The sequence below is a fragment of the Cnephaeus nilssonii genome (assembly GCF_951640355.1).
Source record: "Cnephaeus nilssonii genome assembly, chromosome: 12".
NCBI classification, from domain to species: domain Eukaryota; kingdom Metazoa; phylum Chordata; class Mammalia; order Chiroptera; family Vespertilionidae; genus Cnephaeus; species Cnephaeus nilssonii.
The window spans coordinates 41,220,910-41,233,095 of NC_137083.1; the positions used below are offsets into that span (position 1 = coordinate 41,220,910).

Here is a 12,186-nt window from a genome sequence, read left to right on the forward strand (position 1 = left end):
ATCGAGCAGCTGCCTCCTGCACCCCCCCCACTGAGGATGTGCCCGCAACCAAGGCACATGCCCTTGACCGGAATCGAACCCAGGACCTTTCAGTCCGCAGGCCGACGCTCTATCCACTGAGCCAAACCGGTTTTGGCTGTAGATTTTTTATTTGTAAATTCTTTTTCAACACAATTTACAACCTCATCTACAGTCTGATTATACAAGTGCTAGGTGGCAGAAAGATCTAGCATAAATACATTAAATAAAGAGGCAAAGCTGTGAAACTACGTTGTATGCAGCAGGTCTGTGAGGATGGGGAAATAAAATAGAGTAAGACTAAGGAATTGGAAGGTTTTAGCAAAGGTTCTTTCAGTCATCTTTTTAGCTCCATGTTTAAGGATTCGTGTGAACTCAATGTAACTTTGTCAATAGGCACTTCTCTGTAAGCCAATCTCCCATTATTGTCAGCAGCTCTCTCAGATAATCTTCCCAAATGGTGCCAGTTGCTTCTTCATCAAAGCAAGCAAAAGCATTTCTGATGACCTCTTCCTGGCCTGTGCCATTTAACTTCTCACCAAGCATCGTGAGGAACGTGGTGGGATTTATGGGCCCTGGAGCTGCATCCATCATGGCATTGAGCTGAGCATCAGCTGGATTCTTCCCTAGAGAAGCAAGCTATCATGCAAATGTCTGTTCTGAAGGCCTCTTTAAACTCCTGAACCTGTGACTGGTCTAACATGGCGAGCACAGTGTATGTTGCATGCTGGGGGTGCTTCTTAGTGGTCTTGGCCTTTGCCTGTTAGCTTGACATGGTGGCTGTTTAATTCACCGCCAGACACTATAGCCTGGGCTGCCCTGCATGAAACAACCCTGCTTGCATTTTAACAAGTGACTGAAGGAACAAAGAATGAATGTCTGATGGTGAAATAGTAGCCATGGGGTTGCCTACTCCTTACAGCTATGCCTGGTGCCAGTCACACTGAAAGTCTGCAGACATAATGCGGGATTTTATTTGGCTAACATGGTGTTATTTAAAAAATAGAAATTTCAGTAGTTTTAGATGGGACGTTTGCCCTGCAGTTCATCCCAGACCCCACCATTCCCTTTTCTTTCCATCTTTATTCTTTACTCATCCAGGTTATGTTACCTCGCTGCTGATGTCGGCACCGGGCTGATGGGTCCTGGTAATGCTACTGGGAGATGAGACCTGCCTTTGGGCCATGAACCTCACCTCCCTCCAAATCCCTTCCCTCACTCTACTTCCCTCCAGGTGTCATTGTCATCACACTGGCTGCTCTTTATTGCTGGCAGCTCTTAACACCTGTGATGGGTGTATCTGTGGGTCTACTCTGCTGCTTCTAGCACCCAGCCCAGCCCTGGGAATGCCAGGGCTAAATTTAACTGCACTGCTTCATCAAATGCTTGGGTATTTTCAGCACTAGTAGCATAGGGTGGCTTAGCTAGAAGTTGCTGAGTGCTGCTGCCAAGTCACACCCAGTGTTTTGGATTGAAATTAGCCTCCAGTTTGTTCCAAGGGCTTGGTCCCTCCCCCTTTCTTCTTAATTGGAGTTCAGGAGACTGAAGAAGGCAAGCAGTGGCTGAGAGGAAGACAATGGAAGGCATACCCTGTGGACCCTTTGAATTTGCTCGGTTATTTCTTCCTTCTCTTAGCCAGTCACCTTTATAGCACGTGAGTGCTAGAAGATCCTGCGCTGGAGACCTTACTCTCCAGCTAAGTATGATGAGGGTGACCCACGTGGCCAGGACCACCTCCTGATTGGTAGTCGAGAGGAGGGTATGGTCTGCATTGCACAATGCTGGGCTGCCTGCTGGCCTGTTCTCTCCTGTCCTGCTAGGACTCATTGTTCAGGGAATGACCGGCCTTGTTCTGAATGCCAGCATTCTTCATGTGTCATCCAGTGTCCTTTCCTAACCTGAGCGTTGGTCAACAGCACTTTATGCCCGAAAGCTTGGCCCTCAGCCCTCTGAAAGTCCCTAGCTGGTGGGACTGTGGGTTGGTAGTCCCTCTGGCCAAGAGAGCAGTGTATGTGCAGAGTCACAGGTTTCCAGTGACGGTTACAAACAGAAGAGAGACCTCCAGACCACAGCTCTCACGTTAGCCGGGGCTTGGGATCCTCTGTTTGGACTGCTCTTGTTACAAACGGCAAGCTGCAACTCTCAAAGGGTTTTCTTCCTTCCTTCTTTCCTTCCTTCCTTCCTTCCTTCCTTCCTTCCTTCCTTCCTTCCTTCCTTCCTTCCTTCCTTCCTTCCTTTTTTTCTTTCTATTTTATTTTCTTTATTGATTAAGGTATTACATATGTGTCCTTATCCCCCCATTGCCCGCCCCCCCCCCCCCCGAACTCATGCCCTCACCCCCTGGTGTTTGTGTACATTGGTTAGGCTTATATGCATGCATGCAAGTCCTTTGGTTGATCTCTCCCCCTTACCCCCGCCTTCCCCTACCTTCCCTTTGGGTTTGACAGTCTGATAGATGCTTCCCAGTCTCTGGATCTGCTTTTGTTCATCAATTTATGTTGTTCATTATATTCCACAGATGAGTGAGATCATGTGATATTTATCTTTCTCTGACTGGCTTATTTCACTTAGCATAATGCTCTCCAGTTCCATCCATGCTGTTGCAAATGGTAAGAACTCCTTCTTTTTCAAAAGAGGACATAATAGTAAGGAAGGCCAAGAGTCATATGAAAACATGCTCAAAGTCACTAATCATCTGAGAGATGCAAATCAAAACGACAATGCGGTACCATCTCACACCTGTCAGAATGTCTATCAACAAATCAACAAATGAATGACAAGTGCTGGCGAGGATGCGGAGAAAAAGGAACCCTCATACAGTGCTGGTGGGAATGCAGACTGGTGCAGCCACTGTAGAGAACAATATGGAGTTTCCTCAAAAAACTAAAAATGGAACTCCCATTTGACCCAGTGATTCCACTTCTAGGAATATATCCCAAGAAACTAGAAACACCAATCAGAAAGGATATATGCACCCCTATGTTCATAGCAGCACAATTTACCATAGCTAAGATTTGGAAATAGCCTAAGTGCTCATCAGCTGATGACTGGATTAAAAAAGTTAGTACATCTACACAATGGAATACTATGCTGTGGTAAAAAAGGTTGTTAGTTTTGTGTCTGGCTTCTTGCCTGAATCATGTCTTCAGACCTTCCTATTTGTCATGCTAATATTGACAAGAACTGGCAATCAGGACACTATACCAGGCACATTTTAAACACTTTGCATGTATTAACTCATTTAGACCTTACACCAGACCTATCTATGAGGTACACAGTGCTATTGTCCCTGTTTTACAGAAAAGGTCCTGGGGACTCAGAGAGGTTAAGTGACTTGCCCAAGGTCACACAGGATTTGGAGCTGAGTGTCCTAGTACCAGAGCTCTCTCTCTCTCTCTCTCTTTTTTAAAAATATATTTTATTGATTTTTTTACAGAGAGGAAGGGAGAGAGATAGAGAGTTAGAAACATCGATGAGAGAGAAACATCGATCAGCTGCCTCCTGCACGCCCCCCACTGGGGATGTGCCTGCAACCAAGGTACGTGCCCTTGACCAGAATCGAACCTGGGACCCTCCAGTCCGCAGGCTGACGCTCTAGCCACTGAGCTAAACTGGTTTTGGCAGTACCAGAGCTCTTAACCGTGGTGTATACTGTCTCTCATGGTGCTTCATTGGGATTGCCCATTTCATGTCCATCTCTTACATCAGACTGAACTATTTGAAGAAAGTGATTGTTGTTTTTTTAAGTTCTGGTAATAACATTTTATTTATTTTTAAAATTAAATTTATTGGGAGTGACAATGGTTAATAAGATTATATCAGTTTCAAGTGCACATTTCTATGACACATCATTTGTATATTACTTTGTGTGCCCACCACCCAAAGTGCAATCTTCGTAACCATATATTTGACCCCCTTTACTCTTTACTACTCTCCACCCTCTTCCCCTGGTAACCACCATACTGTTGTCTTTGTCTATGAGTTTTTGTTTGTTTTTCTTGTTTGTTCATTTGTTGCTTTCAGTTTTATATACCACATATAAGTGAAATCATATGGTTCTTATCTTTTCCCAATCTATGGCTTGGCTTTTCAGAAGTTTTTATTTTTACTGAAGTCTGATTTATTAATGTTTTCATTTATGTATCATGCACTTAGCTAAGAAATCTTTGCCCATCACAAGAACAAAGATTTTTCTCCTGGTTTCCTTCTAGAAGTTTTATAGTTTTTAGGTTTACATTTAGGTGTATGGTCAGTTTTTAGTTAACTTTTGAATATGGTATGATGTATGGATCAAAGCCCCCCCCCCCTTTTTATACATGTGGATATACAGTTATTTCAGCATCATTTATTGAAGATAATCCTTTCTCCTCTGAATTGCTTTTGTACTTTTGTTGAAAACCAGTTGTCCATACCTGTGTGGGTCTATTTCTGGACTCTTATGCTATTCCATTGATCTATTTGTCTGTCTTTACACCAATACCACACTATCTTGATATCTGTGGCTTTATAATAAGCATTGGAATCAGGTGGTGTTAATCCTTCAATTTTACTTTTTCAAAGTTACTCTGTATCATTTGCATTCCTGTATGAATTCAGTCTTTCCATGTTACGTATGATGCTAGTGATAGGTTTTTCATAGATGCTCTTTATCTGATTAAGAAAGTTCCCTTCTATTACTAGTTTGCTCAGAGTTTGTTTTTTAAAAAATCAGAAATAATATTGGATTAAGTGCATTTTATGCACCTATTGAGATAATCATGTAGATTTTTCATTTTAGCTTATTAATATGGTGAGTTATATTTATGTGGGGAGCGGTCTCGGCTTGACAAAGTCCCGAGGAGACAGCATTTCACAAGGTGGGCTGTCTGGCACTCACTCCTTCCCCCACTAAGGCTTGCTAGCTTGCAGACAAGGCAAAATATTATGTGACAATCAGCATAGCGTGGGAAGTAAGCAGGATATTTTATTTTTTATTTTTTAATATATTTTATTGATTTTTTACAGAGAGGAAGGGAGAGGGACAGAGAGCTAGAAACATCGATGAGAGAGAAACATCGACCAGCTGCCTCCTGCACACCCCCTACCGGGGATGTGCCCGCAACCAATGTACATGCCCTTGTCCGGAATTGAACCTGGGACCTTTCAGTCCGCAGACCGACGCTCTATCCACTGAGCCAAACCGGTTTCAGCAGTAAGCAGGATATTTTAGAACAAGGAAGTTAGCTTTGGCCATGAGGCAGGGAAAAGGTATGGTCAGAGGGAAGTTGGAGAGTCTGGGATACTGTGTAAAGATTGACAGGAAAAAGCGGTGCAAATCCTACCTAATAAAATAGTAATATGCAAATTGACCACACCTTTGCTATGCCCAAGCCACACCCACCAGCCAATCAGGGTGAGTATGCAAATTACCCAACAAAGATGGCGGTTAATTTGCATATGCTGAGGGAGGGAGGAGTGAAGACTGAAGACAACTTAGAAGGAAGAGGGAGGAAAAGCGGAAAGCAAGGTGGCTGCCAGAGGGAAAGCCCGTCCCATGATCCCAGGCTGTAGCCAGCCTCAGAAGCCTCAGGTCCGCCTGCCCCACGTCCAGGGGAGACGGAGAAACCGGGCCCTGCGTCTGAGGCTGGCTGTAGCCACAGAGACCAAGAAGCCGCCTGCCCCACGATCCCAGGCCTCAGCCAGCCTCAGAAGCCTCAGGTCCGCCTGCCTCACGTCAGCCTGCCCCATGTCCTGGGGAGACGGAGAAACCGGGCGCTGCATCTGAGGCTGGGTGCGGCCGGGAGAGGAAGAAGCTGCCCACCCCATGATCCCAGGCTGCAGCTAGCCTCAGAAGCCTCAGGTCCGCCCGCCCCATGTCCTGGGGAGACGGAGAAACCGGGCCCCAGCACCTGAGGCTGGCTGCAGCCACGGAGACCAAGAAGCTGCCTGCCCCGTGATCTCAGGCCTCAGCCAGCTGGAGAAGCGGTTCACCCCACGTCCTGGGGGAGACAAGAAACCAGGTGCCAGTGCCTGAGGCTGGCTGCAGCCCGGGAGAGGAAGAAGCCGCCTGCCCTGTGATCCCAGTCTGCAGCCAGCAGCAGAAACCTCAGGTCCGCCTGCCCCACCTCCTGGGGGAGAATGAGAAACCGGGCCTCAGCGCCTGAGGCTGGCTGTGACTTGGGAGATGAAGAAGCCGCCTGCCCCGTGATCCCAAGCTGCAGCCAGCTGGAGAAGCCGCCCTCCCCACGTCCTGGGGGAGACAAGAAACCGGGTGCTAGTACCTGAGGGTGGATGCGATCTGGGAGACGAAGAAGCCGCTTGCCCTATGATCCCAGGCTACAGCCAGCTGGAGAAGCCGCCCACCCCATGTCCACCCGCCCCATGTCCTGGGGGAGATGGAGAAACCGGGCCCCAGTACCTGAGGCTGGGTGCAGCCCGGGAGATGGAGAAGCCGCCCACCCTGCGGTCCTGGGCACCAGCACCTGTGGCTGGCTGTGGCCTGGGAGACAGAGAAGCCGCCCACCCTGTGGTCCAGGTGCCAGCACCTGCAGCTGGCTACAGCATGGTAGATGGAGAATCTGCCCACCCTGCAGTCCCGGGCACCAGCACCTGTGGCTGGCTGTGGCCTGGGAGACAAAGAAGCCGCCCACCCTGCAGTCCTGGGCGCCAGCACTTGCAGCTGCAGCACAGACGAAGCCCCCTGTCCACCATCCCCTAAGGCTGCAGCCAGCCTGGGCGCCTATGGCTGACCAGAGGGCAGGAAGCCCGGATCCTGGGTGCCTGTGGTCAGCTGGAGGAGGGAATCCTGGGTACCAGGTGTGGGCAGAGGCAGAGGTAGTTAGGGGCAATCAAGTCAGCAGGGGAGCAGTTAGGGACAATCAGGCTGGTAGGCAGAAGCAGTTAGGGGCAATCAGGCAGGCAGGTTAGCGGTTAGGAGCCAGCAGTTCTGAATTGTGAGAGGGATGTCCAACTGCTGGTTATCCCATGAGGGGTCCCAGATTGGAGAGGGTGCAGGCCAGGCTGAGGGACACACTCCCCGCTGCCCCCTGTGCACGAATTTCGTGCACCGGGCCTCTAGTCAATGATGAGAGAGAATCGTTGATCTGCTACCTCCTGTACTCCCTCTACTGGGGATTGAGCCCACAACCCGGGCATATGGGCTTGACCGGAATTGAACCCGGGACCCTTCACTCCCCAGGCCAAAGCTCTATCCACTGAGCCAAACTGGCTAGGGCAAGGATATGTTTTTATTGATTTGAGAGAGAGAGAGAGAGAAACATTGATGTGAAAGAGAAACATTGATCAGTTGCCTCCCATATGTGCCCCGATTGGGAATTGAACCCACAACCTTTTTGGTACAGGACAATGCTCCAACTAACTGAGCCACTTGGCTGGGAGCATGTCTAGTGTTTTTTTGATTGGATGCTAGATATAAAAAATTTTACCTTTTTGGGTACTGGATATTTTTATGTTTTTATAAATATTCTAGAGCTTTGTTCTGGGATACAGTTAATTTACTTTGAACAGTTTGGTTCTTTTAAAGCTTGCTTTTAAAAGTTCTTAGGGAGAGCCAGACTGTTTTTAGTTTAGGTTAATTACTCTTTACTACTAATGCATGACACTTTTGAGAATCTACCACATATCCATGAATTACAATATTTTCTAGTCTGCTTGGAAGTAACAGACACTAATCTGGGGTCTGCATTTATACTAGATACTGTTTCCTTTGACTCTTTTAGGCAGTTCCCTGATCACATGTTCTGGTTAGTACTCAGCTGAATTCTCAAGGGGAACCCTCTGCAGATCTCTGGAGTGCTTGCTTTCTTCTCTCTCTCTCTCTCTCTCTCTCTCTCTCTCTCTCTCTCTCTCTCTCTCTCTCTCTCTCCCCCCCCCCCACCCCCATGGTACTCTCTGCCAATATGCAAATCATGGGATTTCCAGCTGCCATGATCTTCTTGGCCCTTCAGTTGCATTTCTTTAACTTGAAGAATTCGTCAAGCTTGTCTTGATTCATTTCTTATTTGTTTTCTGTCTCTAAGGAATCACTTTCTTTGTTGCCTGGTGTCCAGTGTCTTGTAAACACTGTTTATTTATTTATGAACTTGTTTCAGAAGTGAGAGTAATTACAGTTCCTGTTACCTCATCTCCCTTAGAAGCAGAGGTTCCCAGAGTCTGCCTTTAGGCAAGGCCTTGATGAAAGAAAGATTAGGAAAAATTACTCCTTATACCCAACCTTAGTTGGAGGGTATTCTTATCATCTCCCCTTTTATATGAGTAGGGGGTGGTGTGGGCTTTGGCTCAGACGGGGGTATAGGGAGCTGGGCTGGGTGAGGGGTTGCAGAGCCCGACCTTCCTGAGCGTGTGGAGAAAGGAAGGTTGCTGTCTGCATTCCAGATAAGAGAGGCTCAGAAAGTATAGATACATAGTTTTCTTTTAAAATTATTTTCTATGTTCTCTTGTTAAGTCCAAGATTTTTTTAGGCCCTGGCCTTTCTATTCAGTTCCTGCAAGTGAAATCCTGCTTCTCACCTGGGAGGCAAAACACAGCAGGAGCTCTGGGTAGGTAGAGGATTAGGTGAGGCAGGTGCAGAAGGGTTGGCGTGCTAAACAGACTAATTAGGAGAAACTTTTTAGATAATCATGAAATCAGAAAACACTTATCAGGATGAAGGTTTGGCCTGTATTTTGAAATTAAAACATATCATTGTGAGTAAAAAACCCTCTTTTGACCCAATTAGGTTTTAAGCATCTGTCTCCTATGTAATATTGCCTTTAAAAGCCTCTAAAGACCTTTTATGCTAATTGGTTTTCAGGGATATTGGTATTCAAATTGAGAGCTGTTACTTCAAAAGTTATATAAATGGTTATTTTTCTTTGTCAGACAGAAAATCATTATACTCCATGTTTGCGTCTCCTCCCTTTATGTTTCAAGACAAATACATCAATAAATGTGATAAATTCCTTCCAGAATATTGCTAGAGAGTTATTATTGGCAGGAACAAAAATGGATTTGCGATATCAAGTTCCAGGGTGTAAGTCTACCCATAGAACAAACTAAATAGAGCAGGTGGATTTGAGAGATGGGACCCACAGAGGTTTTGTAACTGGTAGAATATGTACATCTTGAAGGTATACATCAGAATGTCAGAGGGGCTAGAAGCCACAGAGAGGATGGGTACAACATACAGGAGTGGGCAGAAGTAGTTTTACAGTTGTAAGTGTGTGAAACACAGAAATTATTCTTGTATTATTATTATTATTAATTATAGTATTACTTATTTTTATTATTAACCTATTTTGCCCACCTCTGCATGTTAGGGCAGGAAAAAACTCTGAGAATGTTTGCACTAGACATTAAATTCCTTGAGATCGCAGTCTATTTTTATCCCTTTTTGTTGTCATCACCTATTACTATCCTAGATACATAGGAGGCATGTAATAAAGGCATGTAAAATGGCTGGCTGGATGGATCAACAGGCAAGTGAGTGAGTGAGTACATTGACTTGGCCCATCAACATCTCTCTCCAAGCCCACTGCTCTGTGGCAGGCCTTCCATTAGGGGCTCCTCTCAACTTCCCTTTTTAGGGCCACTGTAGTTTTAGAGCAAGGCTTCTCAGTATTTCCCACGGAAGTACCCCCATCCATGCAGGAGAATGGTCAGAACCTCCCCTGCCTCCCAGAGTCTAAGGGCATGGCCTCAGGTAACCCAAGGCTGAGTAGTTTTTCTAAGTCTGATTTTTATCCTAAAATTCAACAAAACTTGCATTTTATATCATAACTGTAGCTGATGGCTTTTAAACAATGTTTTCAATTTTTACCAACAGATAAAATTATTGTTCCAAAATGAAGGGTGGGGCAAATGTAGGTTTACAGTTGTGAGTACACAATACACAGAGTTTGTTTTGTTAATCCTCATCCGAGGATATTTTTCCATTGATTTTTTTTTTTTTTTAGAGGAAGGGAGGGGGAGAGACGGAGAGAGAGAGAAACATCAATATGAGAGAGACACATCAATTGGTTGCCTCCTGCTCACACCCTGACCGGGGCCAGGGTTGGAGCCTGCAACCAGGTACAGGAATTGAACCTGGGACCCTTCAGTCTATGGGCCGATGCTCTACCCACTGAGCAAAACTGGCTAGTACCAGAGTTTATTCTTGTATTCTTATTTACTAACTAGAGGCCCAGTGCATGAAATTCGTGCATTGGTGGGCAGGGGGTTCCATTAAGCCCGGCCTGTGCCCTCTCACAGTCTGGGACCCCTTGGGGGATGTCCGCCTACTGGCTTGTGGCTGGATGGCCTGCTGCTGCACAGCCTGCTGCTTGAGCTTCAGAAGCTGCTGCACGTGCACGGGCTGGGCCACCACGGTCTGTCCTGTGAACACCATTGAGTGGGTGAGTCAAGCATGGAGGCAGGCTCATCCTGAGTTCCCTGCGCTTCCCTGAGTCACTGTGTTGTTCAGACTGACTGCCTTCTACAGAGAACGGCACCAGGATTGGGCCTAAGCCAACAGGCGGACATCCCTCTCGCAGTTCGGGACCCCTTGGGGGATGTATCAGAGCGCCAAGCAGCAGGCGGCCAGGGAGGAGCCCGAATTGGGGCTGGGCGCTGTGCCGCTTGTGCTCATCCTAGCCCACTGTGCCTACTGCTGCCGCTCAGTAGTGCTGCTGCATAGTCTGGAGAGGCTGTGCTTGCCAGCCAGCTGTGAGCCCTGCTTCTGGCTGAGCAGTGCTCCCCCTGTGGGAGTGCACTGACCACCAGGCAGCAGCTCCTGCATTGAGCGTCTGCCCCCTGGTGGTCAGTGCACATCATAGCAACTGGTCGTTCTGGTCCGCCCTAACGGTTGTTTAGGCTTTTATTACATAGATTACCTTCCATACAAACAACTGTACACCTACTTTTGCCCTACCCTGTACAGATAGCATTAATAAATGTCAAATTATGCATATTAACTAGCGTGGTAGGCACTCAAGGACAATTCATTACTAGTTGTTTTTATATTTCCTCCAAAATGTCCCATAAAGCCACTGAGAATAAATAAACATGGCTGATGGGCTGAAAGAGGTGTGCCTTGCTTTGAATAGTCTGAGTGCTTCTAAATAACTTGGCAATGAAATGAATTTTTGATTGCTGAATACTTTTTCCCAATGATATTAATATTAGAATTGCGTTTTTTTTGGAAGAAAGTAATTTTTACTCCAAGTCAGAAATCATGTCCTAAATTGGAGTCAATTTCTAAGAAAATCCTATAGTTAATTGCCAACACAGAGTGGAAATTTTTTAGGGTAGAAGGTATTATTCAGAATAGATTAAGAAAAACAATTCTTTTTTCTTAAGGCAACTCCCACACTGAGAGCAGGGCAGCCTGGTGGCTAAGAGCACAGAGGTTGGAGCCAGACCAACTCATTTCTATCTCTGCTCTTTTACTTGTTAAGTGAATGGTCCTGGCTAAGTACTTGACTTCTTAGTGTCTCGTTTTCTTTTCTTTCTTTTTTTTAAAACTAGGGGCAACTAAATAGTGCTTACCTTATAGGATTGGTATGAGTATTAATGAGTTTCTGTATGTTAAGCAGTGAGAACACTCAGAATATTCCTTTTTATTATTTATTTATTGTTGTATAACAACTTCACCCAACACCAGTTAAAACATGACTTGTCATTAATTATCTGTAACAGTTTCTGAGGGTCTGGAATTTAAGAACGCTAAGATGGGTGATTCTGAAGATTTCTGGGTAGGTAGAGAAGAAATCTACCTACAGGTTTTTAAGACAGGTAATCTTCAGACAGGTTTAAATTTGGCTGAAGATTTCTCATGAAGTTATAGTCAGATGTGAGCTGGGGCTGAGGTCATCCAAAGGCCTAATGGGGGCTGGTGGATCCATTTCCTCTTACGTGACTGGCAAGTTGGTGCTGACTGTTGGCAGGAGGCCTCACTCAGTTCATCTTCACGTGGGCCTTTCCACAGGACCTCTTGAGTGTCCCCCTGGAATGGCTGCCAGCTTCCCCTACAGTGAGATATTTGAGACCCAGGTAGAACTGCAGTGCCTTGTATGACTTGACTGTGGAAGTCACACATTGTCACTTCTTGTTTATTTCATTCTTATTCAGTGTGGGTGGGGACCACACAAGGGCGATTACCAGGAGGTCACCATCAATGGGGGCCATCTCGGAAGCTAGCAATTACATCCTTCA

At 46.1% G+C, this 12,186-nt stretch overlaps 1 pseudogene across 1 annotated transcript; it reads right to left on the minus strand.

The window, feature by feature from the left end:
• Positions 1 to 266: 266 nt before the first annotated feature.
• On the minus strand, positions 267 to 10,381 carry LOC307107895 (myosin regulatory light chain 12B-like; annotated as a pseudogene). The gene is made up of 2 exons: positions 10,276 to 10,381; positions 267 to 798 (listed from the first exon to the last, which is right to left on the minus strand). The product of its transcript is annotated as a myosin regulatory light chain 12B-like (transcript).
• Positions 10,382 to 12,186: the final 1,805 nt, after the last annotated feature.